General features: G+C 43.5%; 1 long non-coding RNA gene across 3 annotated transcripts in view; it reads right to left on the bottom strand.

Moving 5' to 3' along the window:
• LOC103347958 (uncharacterized) overlaps positions 1-12,314 on the bottom strand; it is an 84,353-nt gene that overhangs the window by 67,314 nt on the left and 4,725 nt on the right. The window lies entirely within an intron of this gene.

Raw genomic sequence — 12,314 nt, 5'->3', positions numbered from 1 at the left:
TTTTATTTACATACAATAAAATAACCATTTTAATTCCAGTTTTATGAGTTTTAGTGAATTTATACAGCTGTGTGACTATTACTACAACCAATCTTCTTAGAAAATGTCTATCACTCCAAATACTTCCTCATGTCTGCTAGCAGTCAACTCTTCATTCCCACCTAACACTTCCCTCAGCCTTAGGAAACCAATGATCTGTTTTCAGTCTCTCTCATTTTGTTTTTTCTTTAAATTTCTTTTAAATGGAGTCTTAAAATATATATTCTTGTCTGGTTGGCTTCTTAATACTGTTTTTGAGTTTAAACCACGTCATGTCATGTGTCAGAATTTTGTTCCTTTTAATTGGTAGGTACTATTCCATTGTATGAATATATCATTTCTAGCTATGTATCTGGTTGTCAGTTGATAGACACATAGATGTTTTCCAGTTTGGGGCTATATTGAACAATGAATTCTATGAAAATTCATATACAAGTTTTTGTGTACAAGTGTTTTCCTTTTTTCTCTATTTTTAGTAGGCATTTAGGAGTGAAATTTCTGGATCATATGCTAAGTGTATGTTTATCTTACCAAACTGTGTGAAACTTCCAAACGTTTCCAATGTGGTTGTATCATTTTTATTCTTACTGATAATGAATGGTGGTTCCAGTTTCTCTGTATTCTCACCAAAACTTGATAATTTCAATCTTCTTTATGTTTGTGATCCTAATGGTTGTATAGGGGTATGTCATTATGATTTTCACTTGCATTTCTACAGTGACTAATGATTTTGAGCATCTTTCCATATGCTCATTTGTTATTTGTATCTTCAAGTTTTCACTGATTTTTTTTCAAAGTTGGTACATAATATTTGTATTTGTGAGGCATCAGATAATGTTTTGATTCATGTATTTTATTGAGTAATGATCAACTCAAGGTAATTAGTGTATCTATCATTACAAGCTTTTATAATTTCTTTATGGTAGTGCATTCATAATCTTGTCTCCTGGTTTGAGATATAGAATGCATAGTTGTCCATTATATTCAACCAGAAATGCCATAGAACACCAGAGCTTATTCTTTCCACCTAACTATGACATTTTACCCATAGATTAACCTCTCCTTACCCACCTCCACCCTCTGCTTTTCTGTCTCTGGTAACTGGTATTCTACTCTCAATTTCTGTAAGATCACTTTTTAAGGTTTTACTTATTAATGAGAACATGTGGTGTTTGTCTTTCTATGCCTGACTTATTCCAGTAAATATAATTTCCTGCAAGTCCATCAACTTTGTAGCAAATGACAGAATTTCCTTCTTGTTAAGGGTTGTAGAGTTTTCGATTATGTATATACAATCTTAGTTTCTTTCTTTCTTTCTTTCTTTCTTTCTTTCTTTTTTTTTTTTTTTTGACAGGCAGAGTGGACAGTGAGAGAGACAGAGAGAAAGGAAAGGTCCTCCTTTGCCGTTGGTTCACCCTCCAATGGCCGCCGCAGCCGGCGCGCTGCGGCCGGCGCACCACGCTGATCCGATGGCAGGAGCCAGGTACTTCTCCTGGTCTCCCATGGGGTGCAGGGCCCAAGCACTTGGACCATCCTCCACTGCACTCCCTGGCCACAGCAGAGAGCTGGCCTGGAAGAGGGGCAACCAGGACAGAATCCGGCGCCCCGACTGGGACTAGAACCCGGTGTGCCGGCACCACAAGGCGGAGGATTAGCCTAGTGAGCCACGGCGCCAGCACAATCTTAGTTTCTTTCTTTCTTTTCTTTTTTTTTTTCTTTTTTTTGTTTGACAGGCAGAGTTAAGACACTCACTTGTTGCTAGGTGCTTGGGTTGATTGCATATCTTGGCTATAGTGAATGGTGTTGCGATCAACCCAGGAGTGCAAGTGTCTCTTCAACACATTAATTTCATTTCCTTTGGGTATATGCTAAGTCATGGAATTGATGGATCATGGGTAGTTCTATTTTCAGGTTTATGAAGAACTTCTACACTGTCAGATTTTAAATTAGACCAATTTTCTTTTTATAATTGAACTGTGATATTTTTGCTTAAGTAAATCCTGGAATAAGGGTTTGGCTGGATCTCGTCTATTGTTAACCCTATCTGGTGTAATTTCATTTCATATATTGTATTTGACATCTCTAGAAGTCCCATTTGCTTTATTTTTCTCTGATGATGTAAGAAACACGTAGCATGACATCTATCTTCATATCAAAATTCTGAGTATACAGTACAGTATTGTTAACTGTGCGCATTGATTTACAGCAGTAGTCTAAAATTTGCTCATCTTGCATGACTAAAACTCTCTATCCATTCAACAGCAGCTCCTTACTTTTTTTAAAAAAAGATTTTATTTATTTATTTGAGAGGTAGAGTTATAGACAGTGAGAGGAAGAGACAGAGAGAAAAGTCTTCCTTCCATTGGTTCACTCCCCAAATGGCTGCAACAGCCGGAACTGTGATGATCTGAAGCCAGGAGCCAGGAGTTTCTTCCAGGTCTCTCATATAGGTGCAGGGGCCTAAGGGCTTTGGCCATCTTCTACTGCTTTCCCAGGCCATAGCAGAGAGCTGGATTGGAGAGAGCAGCCAGGACTGGAGCCGACACCCATATGGCTGCAGCAGGTGGAGGATTAACCCACTGTGCCACGGCACTGGCCCCAGCAGCTCCTTACTTCTATGTGTAATCAATGGCAGCCACCCTGCTATTTCTGCGGCTACAAGACTGCTTTAGACTCCTCAGGCAAGGGAAACTGTGCAGTGTTTGTTATTCTGTGACTTTATTTCACTTACACAATGTCCTTAAGATTCGCCCATGTTGTAGCATATGACAGGACTCAGTTAGTTCTTTTTAATATATTCAATTTTTTTCTTACCTCCTGAATGTATGGGGTATTTTATAATAGCTCTTCACATACTTGTCTGTTAATTATACCATTTTTATCCTTTATTTTATAAATCATACTTTCAAGCTTCTTGTATTCCTAGTATTTTTTTTTCAAAAAATGTTTTTTATTTGGTTGGAAGCTGAGAAAGAGAGACATACAGAGAGAGCTCTCATCTGCTTGTTCACTCCCCAAATTTCTGCATAGAATGGGATAGGGTCAGGCTGAGGCAGAGCCAGGAACTCAATTCAGGTCTCCCACATGGGTAGGAAATTCAGCTACTTGAACTCTCACCTCTTGCTTGCCAGGATGCACATTAGTAGGAAACAGGAATGAGGAATAGAGAAAGGACTCAAATCCAGGTTCTCTGATATGGGATGTGGGTATCCCGAGTGGTCTTAACTGATAGGCTAAATGCCCACCCTGCTGATAATTTCTGATTAGATGTCAGTCATTGTGGAGTTGAAGTTGTTAGGTGATATTTGGCTTCTTTTTCTTAGAAAAAGGACTTTTTAAATTTTTATTTTCTTTCTTGAGAGGCAAAGAGAGAATGAACAGAGAAAGACAGAGAGCTCTCATCCAATGGCTCATTCTCCCGAATGCCTGGAAAGCCTGAGACTGTGCCACGTTAAAGCTAGGAGCTGGCAACTCAGTCCAGGATTCCCACATGAGCAGCAGGGACACCGTTACTTGGGCCCTCATTGCTGCCCTGCAGGGTGTGCATTAGCAGGCAGCTGGAGTCAGGATCCAGAGCCAAGTATCAAGTCCAAGTACTCTGATAGGGGAGATCAATGACTTAACTGTTGTCTTAAACCCTAAGCCAAACGCCCACCCTGAGTCCTGGTAATGTTTTAAAATTGTAATGAGACTGTATTTATTTCTTTATTTACTTACTTACTTACTTTTTTAAGAGGGAAGGAAACAAAGAGTGAAAGAGAGGACAGAGTGCTACCATCCACTGATTCACTCCCCAAATGCCTGCAATGTCCACAACTGGGCTAGATCAAAGCAAGGAGCCAGGGAATCATCCCACATGGATGGCAGGAACCCAATTATTGGAGCCATCACCAAGGACTTCCAGGGTCTGCATCAGCAGGAAGATGGAGTCAGGAGCAGGAGCTGGGAAATCAAACCCTTGTACTATGATGTGGGGTGTGCACATCTTAACTGGCATCTTAATCACTAGTCTACACACCCAACCTGACATATCAGGGTTTTGTTGTGTCTCACTGTTAAGTGACATGAAGTTAGTTATATCCTTCAAGGGTGGTTTGTGAGCATTTTAAAGCTTGGGAGAAATGTGTCTTTAGTTCGAGTACAGTAATACTGTTCTGAGGTGTCTGCCCACCACCATGGGGGCTTTTTACTGAGGTTGCTCAGAACATTATCTATTCTCAACCATGTGTGAATTCTGGGAATTATTTAGCCTACCGATATTTGGAGATTCTTTCCCCAAGCCCATATAATCTTCTCACAAATATTCAGTAAACACTCAACAGAATTTCACTGTAGATTTCTGGATCTACTATTCAGCTCCCACCTCTCAGGTAGGTGGTCTTAGAATTCTAGCCACATTTGCCTCTTCCATTTCTGTCTGCTTAGCTGAGCAAGAATGTTGTATTCTCCTCCCTGTGCTGCATCCTGGCAATGATCTCTGGGCAGTCAGCTGGCATAATCGCACAGCTCACTTCATTTGTTTGTCATGCCAGAGAGCACACTAATGCACTTCCAATTTCCCAAGGTCTGAAAACCTCTTTTTTGGGTACAGCTTTTTGTTTTCTATTTTCTAAGGTGGGAGAGTAAATCTAGTTCCCATTACTCTCTTACAGGTAGAGGCAGAAGTTCTCACGAAGCTTTGGATAAGAAGGATGACATGACCTGATACATTAACATGACAGGACCACTGGGTTAAAATCTTGTTATAGAAAGTGGACAATGATGGTGGCAAGGAGTAAGGAGTCAATTACTCTAATTCAGGTTAGAAATGACAGTCACACGTGCTCGTGGTAGACCGGGAAGGAAATAGTTGCATTCTAGAGTTGAAGATAAGCAGAATTTGCTGATTGTTTTGCTGCTGAGTAAGAAAGAAAGGGAAAAATGGATGATGCTCAGAGTTTTGGCTCAAGTAACTAGAAGGATGGGAGGTCACTGAAGAGACAGTAGAGCGTTAGGGAATAATTTTGGGAAAGGTGAGTTCAAGAGAGAATGAGAAGAAAGGAATTGAATACAGTTAAGATAGACAGTTCTCTCAATGAGTTTAATAAGTCACATTTCATTTCCCAACAGGCTCACAATCTAGTTAGGGAGGAAGGGTGACATAAAAGAAGATAATTCCATCAGTATAAGGAATACAATAATAGAGGTTAATATAGCCACAGATCAAATGAGGAAGTCTCCAGTGGAGTAGGAAGTCAGCAGGGAGAGATGTAAAATGCACCCCACAGGTGGTGATGCTTGGACTACAGGGTGGAGAACTAGGACAATTTCTCCAGAGGGAAAAGGTGGGCAAGGGAATTGCAGAAAGAGAGAGAGCATGCGTAAGTTGGCTAACACCTCAACATTTTCAGAAGTCTCTGTACTAAATGAAACAGGAGATAAAGGCAGGGGCAAGAAGAGTTGGCACAGATCCTTCCTTGCCATGTATGTTTTCTAGACTCTCCTGTGAGTAATGGAAACCCTTGCAGGCTCTGGAATGTGACTAGACAAGAATTGGCAGAAAATCCAGTTGTAGGCCTGGGTGAGAAGCTGGCGAGGCCTGAACGAGGGCAGAGGTGGTGGGGCACTGAAGGTTAGGAGCTCACAAAGCTTTATGACAAAGAATCAGAAGGTCTCACTGAGCTCATAGATGGGGCCAATTAAGAGGAAAAGAAGGGGAGAGTTGGAGGTGACATTTATGTTGATGGCCTGGTCATCTTGTAGGTGACAGTGCCATTAGCTAAACTTGAGAAAATGGAAATTTATACAATAAACATCTTACAGAAATGCACATATGTGCCTTAAATGAGGCAGTGGTTCCAAGGGTTGGGTTAGAGGTTAACTTTTTACCCTAATGGCTTTCATCAACTCCACCTTTTATCCTCAGTCACATCAAAAACTTAAAAGCTGTAGAAAAATATGCTGCTCCCTATGCAAGAGATCATTAATACAAATCCCCTAACTAGATTGTCTGTTATCAGCATCCCTGTATATGAATACCCCCGGAATAATTACAGACTCTATGTCAAGTCAGATTACTCTAAAAGTTATACCTCTATTCCTTGACACAAATGAAAAGGGCAGGGGGGAGTGTCACTCACTGTAGTATTCTGCAAGTTGACATTAAAGGGGAAACAATTCCCACCTTCCCAGAACAATGTTCCTTCACTTTCTAGGAGCTAGTGCCACGCCCTTCTTAATGTTCCTCCACATTTCCAAGTCTTTTCCCTCTCTGACTAGTGACCTACCCAACTCCATACTTTATCATATCTAGATCCTTATTGTTCTTTGAATCTTGTCCTCTACTCATTAAAAAAATTATTTAATTACTTATCTGAGAGACAGAGAGACAAAGAGCTTCTCTCCGCTGGATCACTCCTCAAATGCTTGCAATGGCTGGGCCAGGGCCAGAGCCCAGGAGCTGGGAATGTAATCTAGGTCTCCCACATGGATGGCACAGTGATGAACCATCATAACTGCTTCCTAAGGTCTGCAGCAGCAAGAATCTGGAGTCAGGAACCAGAGCTGGAAACTGAACCCAGGCACTCTGATGCGAGACTTAGGCTGCTGAACCTGACATCTTAACTGCTAGGTCAAATGTTTGCCACTCTGCCCACTGTTTTGAAACTTTGCCAGCCCCTCTTTGTCTTGGTCACATTACCCTAGTAATTCCCTCTTTGACATTTGATAATTTGTAATGATGTGTTAATTTTATTTGGTTGCCTATACATGGCCTTCTGAGGATAGCAATCATGCTGACTTTGTCTTTGCCATTACACTTACAGCATTATCTGAACCCCGAGAGTGCTCAGTAAGTGCTATGTTGAATAAATGAATAAGAAGTAAGTAAAGGGAAGATAATGAGAGTAACTATTTAAAAGCATTTTCACAATTAACCAATAGTAGGAGATATTATTTTGGCACGGGGGAATTTCCTATTGTTTCTGAAATCATATCACACAGGTAGAAACTTTGCCTAAGAATGGTCATATGTGGTTTGGGATGATGCGATTGCCAAGATTGCATCTGTGTAGCAATCTGGGTAAATAATGCTGAGGGTATAATAAACAACCTCCAACTCTCACTTGGAGATTTAGTTTATTCCTGTGTTACACACTGGCATTGTCTTCCATGTGGTGACTCAGGGCTTCCAGTGCATTCATTTCTGTGTCTCCACCATTCTCTGTGGAAGACAGTGCTTGGCTGATTACAGGGAAGTTTTCTAAAGACCAAGTGTGGGAGTGGTGCGCATCACTTCTGAACACGTTCCATTGGTCATGGTGAGGCACATGGCCCCAACCTAATTGCAAGGGTTGCTGGGAAATGTAATCTTCCTGTGTACCTGGAAAAACACCTGGATCTGTGTGCATCAAGGCAGCATCAGCCACAGTAGATTTCCTTTTGTTGCTGTGACGATCGGAGTTGTCACGTATGAAAGCCTCAGGACAGTGCCCATCACATTCAGGGGCATCCACACTTCCAGGTAAGTTGCAGGAGGACTTTCTCTGACTTTGCATTAACTGCTGCTTGCTCAACAAGCCTGGTGTTCCAAAGCTTCTGCCAAGCCCAACAGCTGGCTGAGGAGTGTCGTGAGCCCCAGTGCCCACAGAGGCCAGCCAAGGATGCAGATGTCACTCCCACGTCTGTGCGGCACATCCTCATGCTTTGTTTAATTTGGTTCCCTGGGTGGGACAAGTTTTATGAGCAGGTGTTCTGGTTAATTAGGTGATTAATACTCCTCAAATTGGAGAGCCATTTCCCTAGTGACAGTTCTCGCATTGCTCAAATGTGAGACAAATCTTCACTGTACAGTTTGGAGAGGCCAGTGACAGCACTCATCTGTCTGCCAAGCGTCATCTCAGGCCAGCACTCTGGCCGTGAGGACCAGGAGTGTGGCCTTGCACCTGGCTGAGGTGCCTCCTAATGGACCAGCAAGGGGGAACAGGGGCTCCGCAGATCACTTGGCCTCTTCTCAGACCAGGGCAAGGTTGACCGGGGGCACATTTCTGGTCCCCGTCTGGAGACTGCAAGCTGTATCACTGCAAGGTCAGAGCTACCGCCTCTGTACGGAGCCCTCCAGTTTCTAAAGCAAGGTTGCCGAGCCACAGTCAAGGGCAAATTAAGCATCCAAGCTGTTTCTCTCAGACTGGTTCTCAAAGCACTAGAAATGTATCCCCAAACTCTCTGATATCCCCCATTCCTAAGTCTCTCTACCACCCTGCACACTATTCTTCCTTTCTCTGTTTTTCTCTCTACCAAGACCCTTCTCCCTACCATTGATGTTATCAAAGCCAAGCATCCTTCAAAAGCCAGGCTGCATTCTTTGGCCCTTTCAATCTAGCTTGAAATGATTTCTCCCTCTTCATAATTTTTTTGTAGCATTTACTATCTAACATAAATCAGCACTTAATTATATACCAGATCTTTTCTTTCATGCATTCTTAATTTGATCTTCCCTACTGGGTGTTTAGCAATGGGGGTTGTATCTTTTCTTGGGTCTATGTGAAGGTCTCAGTAAATACTTCTTGATTGCTGAATTAAGCTGGATGCCACTTACATCGCTGGGAAATGGACTGAACTCATTTTTTTTCTTTCTTTTTAAAATTTATTTGAGATGGAGGGAGGAGTTAAGGGAGAGAGAATAGTGAGCTCTCCCATCTGCTGGTTCACTTGCTCAGATGCCTGCAATGGCCAGGGATCAGCCAGGCTGAAGCTAGGAGCTGAGAACTCCATCCACATCTCCCACTTGAGTGGCAGAAATCCAAACACTTGAGCCATCCCCTGCTGCCTCCTAGTATATGCATCAGCAGGAAGTTGGAGTCGGGAGTGAGGTTGGTGTTTTTTGTCTTGTCTTGTTTTGTTTTGACAGGCAGAATGGACAGTGAGAGAGAGACAGAGAGACAGAGAGAAAGGTCTTCCTTTTGCCGTTGGTTCACCCTCCCATGGCTGCCGCTGCCGGCGCACTGCGACGGGCGCACTGCGCTGATCCGAAGCCAGGAGCCAGGTGCTTCTGGTCTCCCATGTGGGTGCAGGGCCCAAGCATTTGGGCCATCCTCCACTGCACTCCCGGGCCACAGCAGAGAGCTGGCCTGGAAGAGGGGCAACCGGGACAGAATCCAGCGCCCTGACCGGGACTAGAACCCGGTGTGCCAGTGCCGTAGGAGGATTAGCCTAGTGAGCCGCGGCGCTGGCCGAGGTTGGGTTTTAAACACGCATATTCTGATTGGAGAGCAGGTGTCTTAACTGGAATCAACTGTTAGGTCAAACATCTGCCCCTGAATTAATTTTCTTACACCATCTTGAGCTGCACAGCTGAAAACACGGCCATTGGCTCCTGTTACTCCTGTGTTCTTCCAGTTTTACAACCCCAAAGGGACTGGATCTGTTTGTCCAGTTCCAGCTGGAAAAAATCCTAGGGAAGGTCTCTGATGGGCTCATTTTGGTCAGGCGCCAAACCCTATAAACTCACTGCCTTGATGGAGGATCATATAAGAAAGATCATGTAAGTAATCTCTGAGCCACAGTTACACATTTAGCATGGAGCCCATTCCACCCCAGTTGCCATTACAGATGAGTCTGGACTTTGGGAGGTTTTGTAGCATTATCTTCTTTTCTGGGACAGGTTGCTTCTTTTTAAATTACATAGTCACGGGGCCGGTGCTGTGGCATAGTGGGTAAAGATACCACGTGTAGTGCTGGTGTCCCATATGGGCACCGGTTCAAGACCTGGCTGCTCTACTTCTGATCCAGCTCTCTGCTGTGACCTGGGAAAGCAGCAGAGGATGGCCAAGTTCTTGGGGCCCTGCACCCACGTGGGAGACCCAGAGGAAGCTCCTGACTCCTGGCTTTGGATCAGCTCAGCTCCAGCCATTGTGGCTATTTGGGGAGTGAACCAGCGGATGGAAGACCTCTCTCTCTCTCTCTCCTTCTCTGCCTTTCAAATAAATAAATAAATCTTAAAAAAAAAACAACTTGTTCTCAAACTAATTTTTTAGTTACATAGTCACTCATAAAACATTTCCCTTTGGGAAGGCTCAATAGACTAACTGGCAGTACTCTTTATGGTTCTTTCTCAGGGGCCTAAGTGTCACCTGTGTAAAAAGAACAGCTCCAACTAATAGTACCTTCCAGCTCCAACTAACAGTACCTTTCCCTTAATCCTGCTCTCCAGAAATGATCTAAAATTCATAAATGTGGGTTGTTTTCTTGTCTGAGAGAATTTAATAGGGAACATCATTATTTTTAAATGAATGTTTATTTATTTGTTTTTTAAAATATTTATTTACTTGAAAGGCAGAGTTACAGAGAGGTGGAAGCAGAGAGAGAGAGAGAGAGAGAGAGAGAGAGAGAGAGTCATTCCATAAAACCTCCAACAGACATAGCCGAGATTGGGCCAGGCTGAGGCCAGGAACTCCATTCGGGTCTCCCAGATGGGTGGCAGGGACCCAGTTACGTGGGCCATCATCTGCTGCCTCTCAGGTTGTATATTAGCAGGAAGCTGGATTGGAAGAGGAGGTGGGACTCAATCCCAGGCAGTCTGATATGGGATGTGTGCATCCCAAGTGGTGGCTTAACTGCTGCCCCACAATGCCAAGCCCTGGAAGGCAGCCTCGATCTCGCATTGGGGTTTTCATCTTCTCTCTGTCTTCCCTCCTCACCCACTCCTCAGTGATCTGCCTGGGTGAGGCAGAACATTAGTTTCCCAGGTAGGAAACGGATAACACAACTCAAAAGAGAAATTGAAGAAAGTTTAATAAAAAGCTAACATGGAAACGTCAGGCAGGTGAAAAGCTATTTCTACTCCCATCCCTTGAAGGAGCAAGGGGCTAGGAGAAGAGACCCACAGCTGCAATAGAGGGCTGATGGACATGAACTATGACCTTCAATGGTGGAAGGCAGTCACTGCCAAACTGAGGTTCTTGGAGGGGAAGCCTTGGCCTCCCTCTGTAGCTCTCTGAGGTAAGGTCCCATATGGTGACCCAAGGGAGTACAGATGATCCTGTCTGCAGTATCAGCTTCTGGAGTAATAACTGCCTCTGACAGTGGCAGAGAGAGGATCTGGAGAATCTGTAGCAGAATGTCCCGCATCTATGAGTATTCTCAATAGTGTGGAAGTGAGTATATCAGAATGAAGAGGATGATGTGTATAGTTTGCAAGAACATTCTAGAAGAATATAATTTCTCCTTCCCCCAAAAGACTGACACACTAATCAAATAGAACTGCGACAGAAGAATGTCAAATAATCTAGCTGACTGGGAAGCTGTTCATTTGTTCAGTTATCAGTCATCAAAGGTTTATTTGCACTTCAGGCATCAAGCATGCAAAAACATATAACACATTTCTGTATACTTGACACAGCCTTTATAATAAAATGGTAGAAGAAATGGATTATATAGGGTCACTGTCCTTAAGACTCTAATTCTGGACTAGCAAGGTTTTCTGGAGGAATGGACAGCCAAACTTTGGACTAGCCAGATCAGAGTAGGAAATGATGTTCTGGAAGCGGTGTGAAAGACCCAAAGGAGATGATGTGGGAGAGGAATAAAAGATCCCAGGTTTAGGCTTGCATTGTCAGCTCTGCATTTTAGAAAGATCTGGGGATTAGCATGGCAAAGGATAGATTGGCAGAGCAAGAAAAGTTAAGAAATTAGACATGCATGTGCGAGGGCCAATTTGAGAAACAGCCATGCACGAAACCTGGATCTGAACAATGAAGTGGAGGGGAGAGTGCAGAGAGGAGCCTGGGGAAGAATGAGCAGGACTCAGGAAGGCAGCGGCAGTGTGAGAAGAGGAATGCTCTGCCCCTGCCTTCCTTCTCACCGCTCCCTGCTTGCAGAGCTGCCGGCTCTTCAGGTTTCCTTGGAGCAGCTCTGTCCCCTGCCCAAGTGTGGTTTCCAGGTTCTTGTCTTCTCTGGCTAAAAGGGTGAAGACAGGACCCAAGCCAGGCCAGCCAATGCCCTGGGAATTTGGAAATCTTGGCCCTGGCACCTTGATCCTGCCATGGAGCATGTCTTTTTTGAAACCTCCTCCTTCAATTTTCTTCCTTAGATTTTTTTCTGCTACCCAACCTCATCTTAAAAAAAAAAAAGTCTGGATTTCTTTTTTTAAAATTCTGTTTCAATGAGCTGTAGTTAATTTCTATTCCTTGCAACCAAAGAAACCTCAGCTGATGATGGTGGCCCTAGGATTGGTGGTGTCCTGCACAGAGAGAAAAACAGGTGCAGGAGAGGGTTTGAAGTGGTTTTCTGGAGAGAAC

This window comes from Oryctolagus cuniculus, chromosome 6 (genome assembly GCF_051225735.1).
Source record: "Oryctolagus cuniculus isolate XC-2025 breed Fujian yellow rabbit chromosome 6, ASM5122573v1, whole genome shotgun sequence".
Taxonomy (NCBI): Eukaryota; Metazoa; Chordata; class Mammalia; order Lagomorpha; family Leporidae; genus Oryctolagus; species Oryctolagus cuniculus.
Note: the sequence above shows the minus strand (reverse complement) of the source record. Positions and strands in the feature narration are given on the sequence as shown.